This window comes from Styela clava, chromosome 8, assembly GCF_964204865.1.
Source record: "Styela clava chromosome 8, kaStyClav1.hap1.2, whole genome shotgun sequence".
Lineage (NCBI taxonomy): Eukaryota > Metazoa > Chordata > Ascidiacea > Stolidobranchia > Styelidae > Styela > Styela clava.
The window spans coordinates 22,695,014-22,713,164 of record NC_135257.1 but is presented as its reverse complement, the minus strand read 5'-3'; positions in this window follow the sequence as shown (position 1 = coordinate 22,713,164).

Below are 18,151 nucleotides of genomic sequence, written 5' to 3'. Positions count from 1 at the left end.
TTTGTTTTTAAACTAATTCATTGCACCTCCTTGCACGTTATATCCAGTGTTTTAGTTAAAATTTAATATTTTGTACAAATGCTTTTAGATTGTCAAACAGAAGATTTATGTTTTTATAATTCATGTAAAGTTGGAATAATTTATCCATTTGTATATTGAGCTCGGTTTGTCGAAAGCAGTAATATAATCAGAAAGGAGCGTGTCTGAGCTATCTTTATCCATACAGGTTTGCCAGACAATTCGCGAACGCTTGATAGGTTTAAATTCCAGAAGAAATATGAAATAAAAGTGCTGACAAACTACCGCAGTAATTTTACACCTATCTTTCATTAGCATTGGCAAAGTTATGAACAAATTGTGTTCAAATTACTGTTAAATTAGGTAAACTTCACTGTAGATTTTATTAGCATATGTAAACTGATATTTTGAAATTCATTGCGATTCCGTTAAAAATAGAATATTGCAATATACTAAAATTAATTCGGTGTCTATCGAATAATGAACGTCACGCGTAACCGCTAATATGATTAAGATCTGAAACTGCGTCACGAAATAACAAGCGTCTGCTCCTATAACTGTGGTAAATTTTTAGGCATAAAAGAGACGCTAGAGAAACTATATTATCAGAATAGTTTTAATATCGACTATATAAAGGCAACTAACTGGTTGATAGAATAGTTCGCGAGAATCTGAGTTTGAAAGAAAAAGCTACCTGCGATACAAGCAACAGTTAGACTTATCCAATATGCGCTGAGGAGTCTTGATATCGTTAAATTCTATATAATCAGTTTTAAAACTTATCAAATGCAACTACACTTGAGGGCAGCGGAAGACTGAAATATAGGTTTGCAGTAGACCAGGGCTACTCAACTGGCGGACCGCGGTCCGAATCTGGACCTTTTGAGTATTCGATTCGGATCGCGTCTAATTCTTTATTTTGGATCATTGGCTACTTTCCGAAGTTTTTTTTATAAAATCACTTTTATAAGTTTAAATATATATTAAAAGAACTATAACGCTATAATAAACAAACTTGATTAGCTAATAATCATTAGTCGGCCTAGGAAGTGCGTGTTTAAGGATGCCGAAATATAATTTCAGGAAAGACCGGACCCAAATATTCTTGAAGTTTTGTATGCGGATCCTCCGTAAAAATAGTTGAGTAGCCCTGCAGTAGACTACAAATAATGTCAGAATTGCCGCATTTCGGAAAATTCATATAATAACAAAGAGTAGCGAATATTTCCAATAAAGTGTGTCTTGTATGTCAGCTAAACAAAGTTCGTCGTTTTTGAATGGGCCATTATCTATCAGGATATGCCGTGACACGCAATGCCACTTCTGATAAGGCTACTTTGTATCTGAATAGGATATGCCACTTCTCTAAAAACACTAAGCTATTTCTGGAAAGGGAGTTTTAAAAACTGCTACAATCGGCCGCGCTCATTTTCTAAAATAAACGTTTTTTAGAAAATGCCCATAGCGTTTCTAAAAATGCAAGTTTTCTTTCAAATGGGCTATGTGTTCTTGCTAATTTGTCAATATCACACCAAAGGCTATGGCACCGATGTATCTAAGCCTGGATTATGCAAAACGCAGCTGAGTTATTGATGAATCATCGTATAGTTATGACAATTTTACAACCAACTTTCAATAGCAATATAATATTGTAATTTACAGCGCGCTGATGAATAACTCGTTTACGAATTTACTATCAGATAAATTAGTTTAACATGAACCGAGATTAAATTCCAGTTAAATAGTTTTGTAAGAAGGACACAGAGAAAGCAGAGTTGTTAGTCCATCTGAGAAGTTCAACAGACTTAAATATATTTTCATATTACAATATATAACGACATTAAACTTTGACGCCATCTAAAAAAATTGACACATGCCAAATATTCCGTATTTATACGCATTGGCAAACCAGTGCAATGGTAGCGGATCCTTCCTAAATTATTACCTGGGCTTATGAATGGGGCAGTGCACATTTTAAAGCTAAAGCTGTCTGCTGTATATAGTTTATAGAATTTTCACTGCACAATAATGAGAATTTGTTCCACATTAGAATAACCCTATATAACAAGTTTAAAACTTTTCTTCATTCAGTCACTACTTAACTACGCTGAAACCACGAGATGAAAACCTCAATCATTTTTATCTTAATCTACGTCATCGCTTCATCCTGGTGCCAAGATGAAACAGTGTTTCACTGCTCTTCCAAGCCAGGTTGCCAGATTGCACAATGTAATCCGGTTGCTGTAGGATGGAACAAACCAGGTTTCATCATTGATGAACATCTGCATGACAAAGAGTTTCCCATCACATGCAAATCTGAGAGTACGGCACAACCTCAGAATACTGCCAACTTATTTTCTTTGGTATCGAGGAATATTTTAGGCAAGTGGTTTTATTTACTGTTTAAAATACTTGGAGACAAAGCTATCTCACTATATAACAGGCGTTGTTCGTCATAGATTGAATCCATCACGCCTATTGATGGGAAGTCTTGAGTGTCGGTAAGACTACTCTATCATACTGTTACGTTTCCCTTGCTCTCTAAATCCAATATGACGACAGGTATGGCAACTCAACATCAAAGTCAGATTCAAAAAAGTGCATCAAATTTACAACTTGTCTGATATTGATTTTGCATACCTTTTTCACAGGAGATTGTGCGTTCATTTCCTGTTTGCTGACAATATAGCCAATTTATTTTTTTTAGAGTAAAATCTTTAGTTAGGCAAAATTCATTAACTCATAGCTTGAACTGTTGCAGGCCACGCGTCGATTGTATCTCACTAACGCTAATTTCAGAATATTTGGATATATTTTAGTGGTCTGTCGTTATATTGCTCAGAGAAGAGTTTTCTTACTTTTGAGAACTTATTCGTGCAAACAGGACTTTACATTTTTCAATACTGATACTCAATTCCCTTACGAGATCATTTTCTCGCGACAATCATTTTAATATTTCAATCAAATATCAAATGCTTGTATTATTGAAACGCTTAAGATTGTTTCATAGTTCTTAACTTTTATTCAGATGTTAGAACTATCAAGTTAGGTCTGAAAAAATTAGAAGACAACGTCGATGAAAACAGAAAAAACCTCGATCAATTTGAGAAAAACATGTTAGGTAAGAGTTGACGCACTCTGTTTTTGGAAGACACCTTATATTAAGTGAAAATCTGGTTTCAGCATTTAAATGTGATCGCCATTCGTGTCTTACAGAAACTGCTTTAAAATTTTAAAGTTGATTTGAACAAAAGCTTTTTCATAGAAAAGGAATTTGAACCTAATGTTTTTCGCAGAACAAAAAGCTAACAATGAAATCAATAAACAATCTGACGAAGTTCGCAATCTTCGTGACAAAGCTCTTCAGCAATCTGTACAAATTATTGATGTACTGGGAAAGTATGCAAAGCAATCTATTGAACTGAATGAACTTAAAATGAAAAACGTGGAACAATCTACCGAGATATCTGATTTGAAGAAAGGTTGGTGAATTGCATGATGTGATGAAGATTTATATTAAAATAAGTAAGGATTACTCAATTATTTGTTGACAACAGAATCTTTTTCATACGGCATTTCTTACAAGTTCGTAATTATTAGAGAAAAATACGTGAAAATATCTAAAGGCGAAACCGCTTTAATAAAATGACAATTCTATTTGTAGCATTTTTCAACATTCTGTAAATAGAAAAGTATTATAACGATTGTGACTGGGAAAATTTTATAAAGTATTTCACGGAAAAGTTTGTAGCCAGTTTATGCAGCAAAAGCATTCTCTCAATCACTTTGTTTGAAAAAGTGATATTTTGTGAATTTACTGATCTAGAAACACAGCGAAAAGGCTTGACGTGACTGTAATTTAAATAGGAGAAAAAATGACCTTATTTTTTCGAAAGACTATAGGAACTTTTGTGAGCTTATTTGAGATTGGTGCATGTGGCCATTTATTTCCCACTATATACTGAACAACTAAAAACGCCAGAAATTTGTAAAGAAAGAAAAACATTGCTTAAGCTTTGTTGTTTTTGCAAGTGGCAAATAGCTGTTTTTAAACTTCATATTACCATTCAGCTATATCCCATATTGAACAAAAACTTGCTGTTATGGAGAAGTCTCAGTTATTTCCAAATAGACCAGGGCAGATCACCAGACCAACAATAAAGTCTCGAACAACTCCTGCTCCAGGTAAATATTTCATTCAGTCTAAGTTGTAGCTTATGATTCATGAATCATTCCCATTAAAGTTGATTTTAACATAAACGATATTTTCACATGCGATGGAGACGAAGGTAATGTCAGCAAGTTATGAATGTTATTAGGATAATTGAAACCAGGAAACAACATATGCATTTGTTATTGGTCTCATTGCATTTATTTAAGCCAGCTAGTTTGATTTGAAAATATTGAAGTTAAAGGTACCGGGTGTTACTACCGCAACGAAATGATTAATTAATAATTATAAGTCAATATATATTTGAATAAATAGTTGTATACTAATTCAGCAAACTGCAAATTAAAAGTCGGAAATATCTGTTATTTCGCTGCGATGTTCGATGAAATGAATGTCAACTACAATAAAGCCGTTGATATTTGTAAGAAACGTAACGCAGATGTTGGCTTGATTAGAGATGAAGAGTCTTACAATGCAATTGTGAATTACTTGAGAAGAAATATTCCAAAGGGATGGGTGGGGATAACTATATGGACAGGAATCCACTTTAATCCAATGGTTGGTATTATAGGGTAAAGCCAATTATTTTCTTGTGTAATACATCATGAGATAAGTGGAGTGTGGTGCGAGACATTACCGAATACATTTGAGACAACTTGCGTTAATTCATTAGCTATTTAAAAGACTTTTTTACGTTTCACCTGTTCCTGACTCGGGTTAATTTACTCAGAGTTTTTTTTGGAAATTAGTATTAGCCGAGGTGACTAATCTTTTTTAATGAACAGTTTTTGTAGCTTAGATCTGGGGTGTGCAAACTGCGACCCGCAAAGAAAAATTGTGCCGCCCGCGGAGAATTGCCAATCCCGCGAAGAATTGCCAATACACAATGTTATAAAACGTGATTGCAACTGAATTCGTTTAAATCTGATGTGACAATAAATTCAAATAGCAGTTTTCTTTAGAAATTTATGCGTTTTAACTCGCCAATTCTGCAAGGCCCTCTATCAATGCCGTAAGATCAATGACAAAAAGAAACAATTTTTGTGCTTGCAACTACTAAAAAGGCTATCTTAAATAAAGGTGCAGCCCGCGGCTTTGCTCAGCTCCTTTTATTTGGCCACCCTGTAAAAATGATTGCACACCCCTGGCTTGGATGAATGTATTAGCTTTGATGTCTACTGATGATTGAAAATAGAACCAGTATTCATTTATTTCATGTTTACTTTGAGCCGAAAACTCAGCGTTTGTAATAAGTTTAAGTATATTTTACATGCAGTGGTAATTCATGTTCATTAGAGCGCTAGTGAGATTCGAACTTGTATGTTCGAGAGAACCAATGAGAACCAATGAAACGTCTGCCTGATTGTATTTTGTTCTTCTAGATCCATCATCGATTAAAATATAAATCATCGAATTCTGGTTTAAAATTTATACGATATTTGTAATAATTACAGAATATTACAGTAAATATCAATCAATAATTATTACAAATAATAACTAGTTAAACTAAATTGCGTTTGATAACGATAATTCTCAATGTTTGAATTTTTCAGTTCTGCAAACTCCTCCGTTGAAATTGTAGTTTAGTTAAATAGGAATTGATTGAATTTTTTGTCAAATTGATTTGTTTTAGAATATAAATTTGAGAACTCATTAGTGATATAGTGATAAATTCAGATTTTGTTTGATATATATTGGCAAGGTTTGGAGTCTTAAATTTGATTTACCCAAGTTTATACGTATAAATATAGTGATGTCACAAATTTGGCTGCACTGTTAAAAATTTTTACATGGAATTCCATGGTAGCAATTTTTACGGTATTTTCCAATTAAAGTTACTCAATTTGCCATGTAAAAATTACAGAACAATCCCGTTTTCACAGCCCAAATTGCAGGGAGTTCCCAGTAATATTTATCAGACTTTCCGAGTTGATTTCACGTTTCATCTTAATTTCAAGTGAAACCAACCTGCTTTTCCCTGTAGAAAGTACACGACTTGCATGTATACTTGACATGGATGTTCGTGTAGTATGCGTGATAGAATTTCCCTGTATATGCAGTTACAGGGAATTCATTGGCAGCAATTCAAACTTGGTATTCCGTGTATTCTCTAAGTCAGGGATGTCTAACCCGCGGGCCGCATGCTGCCAACTTGAAGTTTTTATATAAATACGGACATAAAAACATATTTACCATAAAAATTACCTGGTATGATATCAAATCTTACTAGAATTTAGGCTGTAATTTAAATTTCAAGCGACTCCGGCATAAGAAAAGCGTTTTCAAGCGCCATAGAACATGATTCCACAGAGAGCCACTCAAAGGGAAACATCTGTGGCGATACAATGAGTTTGCTATCCATTCTGAAATCACATACCAGTACTTGTTTTATTGATGATTGTTGAACCACAAAAAACAAATCCACCGGTATATCTGGAACAAAAAATATGAAGCTTGAGGATGAAAATCGGGAATATCAAAAGGATTGGGAAGAGTTGTAAGACAACGATATATGCCTAATAAGCCGTAAAGATGTCTAATAATTTGAAAATTATGAAGTCAAAGCATAGGAGTAAGCTGACGAGCAAAAATTTGACAAGCCAGTTAGTTACATTGTGCGGTATCAAAACTACCCGTTGATATTAAACAGTTGAGCAATGACAATCGAAAGCATGTTTTGCACTAGAAAAATTGGTGACTTTTTTTCCCCTTCATTTTTTACGCCTATGTATGTGCATTTTGCATAGAGGTTGAGTTGAATTTCATGGTCTTGGTGTACATCTTGTGTTCAGAAATCCGCAAAACTGTTGTGCAATCCAGGCAATTGATTCAGCGACGCTCAAATTCTAACGTACATCGGAATTGGGTTGGTATTCAAGTTTGGTAAAAACGTTTGCGGCCCGCATGGAATTTCCCCATGTGAAAGTGGCCCGCGACACTAAAAAGGTTGGACATGCTTGCTCTAAGTAACACCCAATCTTATGACAGATCAACTAAAACAAACTTAGAGAAGTTTATTCTCAAAAACAAATCACTAAAAAATTAAACATAAAAATCACAGGCACAGACAGGGGGCGTGGTAACGACCCCAAAACTTTCAATATGTTTTAAGGTGATTTTTAAGCATATTTTCCATCACTATATGTCATCGAAATAACAAGTTTCTCAGCATGCACCAAGTCTTAAGACAATTTCCAAATGAACCCAAGCTAGCAATCCTAATATTTGACCCCCATCCCCCAAAAATATATTGTTTTCGGTTTCCAAATGGTTACGGTCCAAATCTGAAGAACAGTACAATATATTAATCGAGTTTGATTTTGAAAATTAGTGGATTTCCCAAAATCAGGTTTTCGTGGGAAATTTTAACAAAAAACAGCCAAAAATATTTTCATTCTAGTATAGTCTGGAGCGATTTTCTAGTGTTTTGATTCTCCAGTGCGGTATTCCTTGCATTCTAAGTAAAAAAGTCTTGAATAATTGAATACCGAAATTTGTTGAATAACTTTTTGGCAAGCAAAAAGACTGAAAATTGTTCAGAAAAAGGTGTTTTTTTCTCTAGATTTCCAACAGGTCAATTTAGGTACTGATATACATAGTCACCCATCTCTCGCTCATTGTACCGCCATTGATAATGGACGTTCACAAATTCAATATGCATATTGAACACGTAAACGTCCTTAACCAATGACAGTACTATGAGCAAAGGATAGGCGAATGGATATGAGGACTCACTCGTAAAATCTACTTGGACAATAGTTGAAAATCTAGAAAAATACAACTTGTTTGATCGATTTTGAGTTTTTTTAATTCTAGATGTCTTACATAGAATACAAGGAATATAACTATAAAATATCAAAACCCTAGAGAGAAATCGCACCAGACTATTACAATGAAAGTTTTCATACAATTTTCTACAAAAAATAAAACGATTTTAGGGAAATCCCCCATTTTCACAAAACCGAACTTTAAAAAGAAAAAAATGTGATTTCCTCAATGTAAGCTAACAGGGAAACTGGATTAAAAAAAACTGTGAGTTTTTTCGTTACACAGTGTATTCGAAATTATATATAGTGAGTTCGCATATTTTAGAGGTTGCTATTTTCTTCAGCAACCTCCGAACCTTCGAGTTGATCTCATGTCGAATTTCCTTTTCTTCAGTTTTAGAATCTGGGTAGTTGTATGCAAAAAAATATATTTACTCACTATCATTAAGTTGTCATAAAATGCTCAATAGAGGTTGTTTCAACCTACCTTTGAATGAACTCAAGAATAGAAGCAGTCTTCTTTGGGTACACCAAAGGCAAAAATATGCCATGAATAAATACGTTATTCCATTAAAAAATCCTCCACTGTTGCCAATATTATCCTCTCAATAGACATATAGTAAGAATATTAGAATGTCAGAGAACCCCCTGTGAAAAAGGAAAGTGTACTTAGCTCAAACCCAAAGTCTACATATTTGGAGAGACTTACAACGCAGTGCTATTGACACACATCAAGATAAGATGGTGGATCGTTTTGCCTAAGAACAGGAAAACCGCAGTGTGAACAGCAAAAAATGAGTCTCGAGTGTATAACATGAGAAATCACAATACTACTTGCGGACGAGCACGTGAAAGATATATTTAAAAACAGGTCTTATTCATCATTGCTCAAATTTGGCCGATTCTAGCACAATTGGCAAGGAATTAATGGTAATATTAGAGATTTAGGAAACATGATATCGAAGTTATATGCTTTGTGAGTGTGCCACTTGATTTTTTTGTTTATTATGACCACATATGGTAAAAGCACTTCTCTCTGTAATCCACCACGTAGAAATGCATTATTGGTAACACTTACCTGCAGACATTGATCGATTTTTTGTCGAAGTTATTGAGAAACTCATTTTGCCCTGCTTTGTAAGTGGAATGTTCGTCTAGAAACCCACTCTCAAATAGGAAGGGCCACCCTGTCTGAATGTCTGCAATCGGCAAATTGTTACATTATTGATATCACGTCTGTGTTCCGTGTGATGCTTTCATAATATGGTATCTCCCGCAATAACTGCAACTTTTACAGATTTCTTATACCCTAATTCTAACATGCTCTAATTGAGATTCCTGACAATCATGCTGGAAGTTTGAAAAGATTTCTGACAACTTGTTAATGAACAATTTAAATCCATTTTTGGAGCATTTACATATAGGCCTATAAGTCATCTTAACTTTCTTACATTATATAGCTATCACATAGTTCGGTAATATACTGGTATCGCCTACCCATCAGTATAACTCAAACCTCCTACATTGATCAACTTCCTCATTAAAACGGAAGAACTCGCCTTCTTGGTCAATGGCGGATCGCGGTTCGTGATAGTCAGTCGCTTTATCGCTTGCCGCATAAGTTTTGGCGCGAGAAAAAAAGCGTCGGTGATTGGTTTGTTTAAAAACGAGAGAACACAGTAGCCAATAGAAAAGCAAAAGAGATGATGTACAGTGAAATCCCTTCGTTCTTTCAAGAATTCTAAGTATATTTTACGGCGTCACAAAAACAGGGAAGTGAAATGTATTTTTAACTGCCATTTCCTTGTTAAAGCTACGAAAATTTTTAACAGTGTAATTAACAAGCAATGAATTCAGTTTTTGTGTAAAATCTTCCGTTTTTCTTTGCTGTTGCTCAGCGAGATCAATTTGAGCACGGCTCAGGTTCGTTAAATTTAAGATAATTTATCTCACAAGAACGTAAAGCTTGAAATTAACTGAATAGGTAGAATTCTGAAAAGATCAACAAAGAAGTACATTGCAATAAGTGCCTTAGAAATTTGAAATTATGGCGGTGTTTTTCACGTACTAACTTTTGGTGAAGAGAAATGGTCTTTGAGCAAAGTTTCACGCGACAACAAGTTTCATGAGCTCCCGAAACTATTCAGAAATATCATGGTGAACTTATTCAGAGGTAAAGAAGACCCACATCTCAGAGAAGTTAGGGGGGAGCTTTGAATGGCCGAAAGTTACTGAAATCACATAGAACTATGGTGGTGTCTTACATATTTTCAGAAGTAATTAGTCTCATCTTTGAGCAAAATTATTGGGGATCACAAGTGCCAGGGACAACTGAGACTGTAAAAAATCCCACCTCATTAAATACCGGACCTATATTTAGTTAAACTGCATCGTAAACCACAGTCAATTTTTTATTTTTCACTTGTAGCGTCAAAAATTCAAACATGTGGTGCATCGATAAACGTTAGGGGTTCGATCGGCTGTCGTTCTTGAACCGGTATACCGTCAGCCACTCCCACGACTCTTACCTCAACCCCAAAAATTGAAGCATGAAGAACATCACACTCTAACAAAAAAAGAGATAGGCTAGAGCGAAAATAAGATGAATTCAGAAGTTAAGTAGGTTACTAGAATTTGTATAGTTTGGTGATGGAAGATATGCAAGTTCGCTGAAGCAAGATCCCGAGCTCTCAACTAAAAATGTAAAGAGTACCGATAGAAGAATTGCAAGTTTGCTCAAAGCAAGGTCTTGAGCTCTCAACCAAAAATGTGAAGAGTACTGATAGAAGAGTTGCAAGTTTGTTAGATAGATACCAGTACCGGTATTGGTGAAAAACTGTGTAGATCTTTGCGTAGCTTTACGCTTTACACGTGCAGTACTTGCATCAGGACAGGGGCAATTCGATAAAATTCATATGTGGAAATAGGCTCGGGGAACAGTTCTATTGTACCGTTATGTCATAAACAGTAGTAACAGCACTGCTCCCAGTAATCCCACATCAGTATGTTTTACTGTGGTATTTTGCCTATTGTTATATTGAATCAAGCTTTATCACAGATTTTTTATCTTCAAAATATTAGTATATTGTGTTACAACAATTTGTGACATGGGAAAATACATAAATGGGGGAGGGAATGCTTTCTGAACAAGGAGATACTCGGCATATATTTATGCTAGCAGCATAGTGTAATAAAACAAATACCCATTCTAATTGCATTTGAATTGGGAAATGATAACAGGAAGACGAAAATATTAACCACAATTAAACAAATTTCGATAAATAAAATCGTAAATCTGACTATGTCTGCAAAAAATATATTTCCCCAGATATTAAAAACCCGTAGATTTTCCGGCTGGAACCGTTATTATCAAATTTGGGCTTTACTAACATTTTAAACTACGTTTAATTTTGTATTTCAGAATGTCTCTAAATATTAAAGACACGTATATTTTACGGCTAAAACCATTATTATCAAACTAGGGCTTTATTATCATCTTGTACTACGTTTAATTTCGTAACTCAGAATTTCCTAATGTGCATAATAAACACGGCATTGACGAGCGATAATTGGTCGACGCAGTTTGTAACACGATCGTTGTAACTAAAGTATGACGCCATTCACATATTTTGCTTGGTCTGGTATTAAATCTGGCTTGTGTTAATATAAAATTGTGAACAAACTGCCATTTCTCAAGTTCTATCAACTCCCACCGTTCCGTTATGACACATGCTAGAAATAACTACTTTTTATTTCAATCAAATTTAAATGTATTCCATAAATCGGGTGCTGTTTCTTTATCTAATCATGCTAGGCGTACCATTAGTTGCAGCGCAGGCGTGCTGTTGCAAATTTTCATCAAAATTGTCACTACTTTTAGGTATATAGTTAAATTCACGTAATACAAACTAAGGCTTTCATTGGAATACTGAACTAACAGTTTCGGGTTTTTTTCGCCACACAGTGATACGTAAATCAATGCGTTGAGCTGAACTTGGAAACAAAATGCGGCAGATTAGTAAAATTCAATCACGAAAAATGAACTTAAATTTCCGTTCTGTAATTTAGTGTTTTGTATTGCCGCATGAACGCATTCGGCATATTCGAAACCGCCGAGGACAACGGTAAACAATCGTTCAATGTTTGTTTTTTCTTAGGCCATTCGCTCCATTTTCCAAATTGCGTAAATCTGATTCGTAAATCCAAAATTGCCATCCTTAGTTGAAAATTTGCTCAAAGCAATGTCCCAAGCCCACGTTTGTTCAAGGAAAGTTCTCAAGAAGACTAAAAGAAGAAAGCGCAGTGATAGAAGAAATGCGAGTTAGATCAAAGCAAGGTCTTGAGCCGTCAACTAAAAGTAGAAAGAGTCCTGATAGTACAAATAACTACTGGTGTGGTAACGCCTGTATTGATTTTTAAAAGTATGATAGAAGTTCGGCAAAGTTGAATCATTTTCATATTTCTCCTTTTTTTATTCGATGTAGATTTAGATATATTTTACCGTTTCTTGAGGTAATCTTTTATTTGGGTTTGTCCGAAAGATTTGTCCAAGAGTAAGAGATTTATTCTTCTACAGCTTCGTTGTTCTGAGATGACAACAAATGCTAACTTTCATATTTATTTTTCTTAGAAATCACTGCACAAACCTAAAAGACGTAGCAGACTCGCGTCACTACCTGACATAAATGACATAAATGTAAGTCTTATTGCTATAAAGTTTCACGGGTCAAAGTTCAATCTCATTGCCCATCCTGAGTGAGGTGGTGTGTTATATTGAATCCAGTATTGTGACTTGCGATACCAGCTCTCTGAACGCTTGACATTGAAAAACCTACCAGTACTGCCCAATTTAATACACCATAATCAATTACAGAATGCTCAGTAAAGTATAGCAACAAAGAGTTAGTAAATCAGCGGGTCAGTATAATAAACCCCAAGTTAAAAATTTATAAGGCTCAGTCTAAAAGTCTTCACGAATCGGCATCAAATTTTGTAATTGCTGATCGCAGCCTTATCATATACTTTCTGCCAAGCTTTTGAAACTGCGATACGAAGCAAAATGCATTAACCGTTGATTTAATAGCTGATTCCTAACCATGTTTTTTTTTTAACCTGAAGACAATTCAGTGGACCCGGAGGACGGATCACCCTTGACGTTTGATGAGAGCGAATTAGACGACCCGTTTAAGACTCGGCACGAGATCCCACATGAATAATATTTTACCTTCGATTTATTTATTTTTAAAAACTTTACCACGATAATTTATTTTTTTGAGCACAAATTTAATATCATTGAATTATGTTTGGCCATCAGTTGATTCTCACTAATCATAAGATAGACTAGACAATTTCCCTGAAAGTATTGAATTTTTCAAGTCCGATTTCACCCGTTATCTACTGACATTTCCAATACGAGAATAATCTATATATTTACATTAGAGTTTCAGTGATTGCATGCAATTTCTTTTTCATTTGTATGTTTTTACCTCTATTAAGAGAGATTGCATTGCGCAAGCTCGCAACTTTTATATCGGTACCATTTCCACTTTTAGTTGAGGGCTCGGCACCTTGCTTTGAACAAACTTGCAACCCTTCTATCAGTACTTTTTCCACCACTGGTTTGGGATCTTGCTTTGAACAAACTTGCAACCCTTCTATCAGTACTTTTTCCACCTTTAATTGTGGGTATGGTCCTTTCAGCCGACAGTCAAGCAAAATCTACTAAGATACATCCAATAGTTTTGGCCCTTTTCATGCATATCCGTTTTTAAATTTATTCATTGCACTACCTTGCACGTTATACCCAGTGTTATAGTTAAAATTAATATTCCTGCACAAAGGCTTTGAGATTGTCAAACAGAATATTTATGGTTTTACAATTCGTGTAAATTTGGAATAATTCATTTTTTTGTATATTGAGTGTGTTATAGTTGGGTGCGGAAATAATCTGAAACGGATTGTACATCAAGATATCGTTGTCCATACATGTTCGCCAAACCATTCGCAAATGTTTTTAAGGTTTGAATTTCAGAATAATTATGAAACAAAATTGCTGACGAACTACCATAAACTTTGCATAATTTTACGCTTTTCTTCTATGAGTATTTGGGAAGTTATAAACTGTTTAAGCCAACATTACTGTAGATTTTAATAGCATATGTAAACTTATGTTTTAAAATTTATCGCGATTTCCCTAAAAATGGAATATTGCAAAAACCATGCAATGCATAGGGACAGTCAAAGTTTATTACATTCACGTATATATTCTGAAATTCAGAATATCAAATCTATGACTAATATTGATTGAATTCGCCAACATTTCCTAACTCACTTACATAACAGCAGTCTGGCTGCACAAGTCACTGTTTACACAGAGTTTGTTTGCAATAAAATAGTATAGTATTTGCATATTTATTCTGTAGAAAAAGAAAGCTGGAAAGACAGGTGAATCACATGGCTAACCGCAGCCCCTCATTGTGCTTAGATGAATCGCAGTGGTGAAGCAGGGTAGAGCAATACATTTTCTTAAACGTATAAAATTGAAATAAAGCAATACCTGAAAGCATTTTCGAATTCATCGTCCCATCGTTTAGCTCTGACCATTGATTTGGGTTTCAGGGAATCGCCCATCGCACTCGTCGCTGCAGCCGCCATAGCTTATTAATTAATATATTAATTTTTATTTAAAATTAAGGAATTTCGGCTTCAGATACCAGGATACAGTGATTCCAGTTGTTCGTAGCAGATACTACACATCGAGTTTCGTGACGTATTTTGACTATTGACTATTCAAGTCCTGGTATTGCTATATATTGTGATCTCATAGGCCGGATGACGACCCTTGTTCAGCAGGTGACACGTGTAAAGAAGAGGTCTGAAAAAAATCTTAGGATTGCCGCATTTCGGCGTAGAGATGGCGGGAATTGACTTATAGAGGCCTGGCTACTAGACACGGGGAAATACATATACAGTTCATACAGAACTGTCACCCCTTACACTCGCTGTGAAATGTTAAATGAGGCAATAGGTGTCACGTATGCCCCTCACGCATAACTAATATTTCAGAACATCTTGAAGAAGATCAGAGAACCTAATGTATCGGTCTATTTTGGCATCGATACAATTATAAAATGGCCAATATTTCCGTTACCGGTACTCGTTAACAATAAAATAGGTACATCTCTACTTTTAAACTGTGGTAAAAATTCTGCGTTGTTTAGGCGCATCTACAAGAACTTTTACAATTTCTTTATCGCTGATTGGCATTAATGTAACTAAGACAGCATTAAGCGAAGAGTATCTGATTTTAAACTATCTTATTTTATTGATAAATTGCAAAACACTTTGGCTATTTTACGGCATATAAGCATCTGCGACGTTGTAATGGCGTTTACTTTCAAAATACTTGCAACTGCATTGTTACTTAACTGTAGATTTTAATGGCATATGTAAACTTATATTTTAAACTCATTGTAATTTCTTTAAAAACAGAATATTTAATAGAATAGAATAGAATAAGCTAAATTAATTCTGCGATGTAATTGTTTATTCCATCACGCGATATTGCTAATCCGATTAAGTTCTGAAACTGCGTCACGACATGACAAGCGTCTGCTTCCATAAATATCCGAATGCGGTAAATTTTCAAGCATAAAAGCAACGCAATGGAAATACATCAGTATAGTTTTATATCGACTATATGAGTGCGACTGGTTGATAGAATAGTTTGCAAGATTTTTAGAGTTTGAAAAAATGGAACCTCCTATGATGCTAGTAATATTTGAAAACATTCCGTATGTGATGAGAAGTCTCGATATTGTTGACTTGAATTGATTAGTTTTAAAACCAGATAAATAATAAACGCAACGGCATATGATAGTTAGGCAACCGAGAGCACTTTAGTGCGAAAGCCCAGGCAGTGTTAGAAATCGTTGCGCGTTGGGCAAGAAACTTAGTACGTAGCCTAAGTATATTTAGAGTTTCTGCGTGAAACGAAGGTTTCCCAGCAAACTGTCAGGCCGATCCGGACGAAACTTGGCATGTAGGTCGGGGATGCTGTCCACATGATCGGTCATAGAGAGTGGGCCAAAACGGGCTTTCAGTAATTCGGGCGTGGTTACCTGTCAATCAAGACACGCTCGAGTGATTTCGGCGTTTAGAGGCCGTTTAGCTCGGTTTCCGGGGCGGGAAAGCGTTTGCCCGAGTATTGGGAATTTTTCCAAGTAGTATTGGCGGTGGGAGTGAAGTCTCCGTCCCCTAAGTAGTGGGAAACGCGTGGAAAGCCACGCCCACTTAGGGACTATTGATTTTGGACTATTCTGAGCACTTAGAATGGGATTTCGGGCAAAGCGATGTTCGATTGTTGAAGAGAAAAATTAATCTGATATTTCACCGCCGTCAACTTGGTAATTCCCCCTCCCCGTAACGCTCCAGCGACGTCGAAACGTTACGCACCTTAGATTAAAGCTATCAAGAAACAAAGTAGATAAGAATAGTTGGAAAAATTAGTTAAATGCTTCTTTCAAGATTTTTATTTTCCCCACTTCCCAGTCACGCTCCAGCGATTTTGGCCTATTTATGGCCTCTGAGAGACCCCAGCAGAAATCTAAAGACATGGGCTCGGCTGGAAAAATTATTCGAATCACTTCCAGGTGGAATTTTTTTCCCCATACTCCCCAGTCACGCTCCAGTGACTTTGGCTTATTGTACGCCTCTTAGAGGTTTTTTAGGAATCTGAAGAGATGAGTATGACTTGAAATAACGTTTGAATAATTTTTAAACCGAGTTTTTTTTCTTTAACCCCCAGTCCGATGATTTTATAATATATCTCTAAAACGGTAACAGGTAGAGATGTCATATTTAGGTAATACAAAGTAATTGAGGTCAAGTTTCGTCACTGATGAGTGATCACAGACACCAAAATTAATAAAACTCGACTTCCGTTAGAAGTGACTGTTTTATGATGTGTTATTTAAACAACTCAACCGTTAAAAGACTTCGGGAGTAGCGCGCTGGGCAATTTCCGCCATTCGTACGGCACAACAACTCTTGTTCTTCCATCGCACACCAAAGGAGCGTCCGCTTTTTACCTTGTCCAAAACGTTTTCTTACGATTCCCCTCGTAGCTATGGACGAAGGAGCGACTTCCCCTGGATGTTGCCAAGACTTCCATGAGACTGCAATATGTGCTGATAGATTATGGCTAATATCAATATGGACATACTTGGAAAACTTCGGATAATAACACAAATATTCTGATCATTAGTGCGATATAACAGGGAGAGTGGCAAATAATTATCAATATGCTTCATAGACAGTTAAACAAAGCTACTCCGTCTTTATAGAAGATCACCGCTACTTTAGCATATGCCGCTCTAAAAATGTTATACACCTTCTAATAAGGCCACGTGTGGATAAGCTATGCCATTTTTAAAAGGCTTGAGCTGATTCTGAAATGATCATTTTTAAGATTTTTTACGCCTCATTTTAAAAGCATATGCCTTTACCTTAAATCGGCTATAATTTACAAAACGGTCATATCTTTTATGAATTTGCAATGTCGCTTCCAAATTAACTTTTCCCATTCTATAAATGCTAAGCTCATTTTTTTATTGTTACTATCTCGGCTACAGATAGCGTCATCTAATGTACGGGTTTTTCGAAGTAGATCAAACCTTCTCTGCGCCAGTATGGACGTATATTAATGGATCCTGGGATCCTGCCACAATCCTTCACTCCGAATACAACGCACAAGTCCTTAGTGACAAATAATAATAAATGTAAATAACTTAACAAGGAATGATTACAAATAGCATTATGCGCTCGAAGAGCCCGACGGGAAAAAAGGTTACACGCATGAGCGAGTTGATTAGAGTGTTACATGTAATAATGCAAGGGAAACACAAATAAACTGGCGCTGTGCCCGTTTGCAAAAAACATGATTCCTTGGAAAATGCTTTTGAATTTTATTTTACATTGACATAACGGAATGAACTTTTTAATTTCAACTTGAATTTTTTTTCATTTAGTTTTTACTTTTCTACACTGAAACCGCGAAATAAAAATCTCAATAGTTTTCATATTAATCTACGTCATCGTTTCATGCTGGTGTCAAGATGAAACGGTGTTTCACTGTTCATCCAAGCTTGGTTGTCAGATTGCACATTGTGATTCGGACAGACTAACCTTTGACATT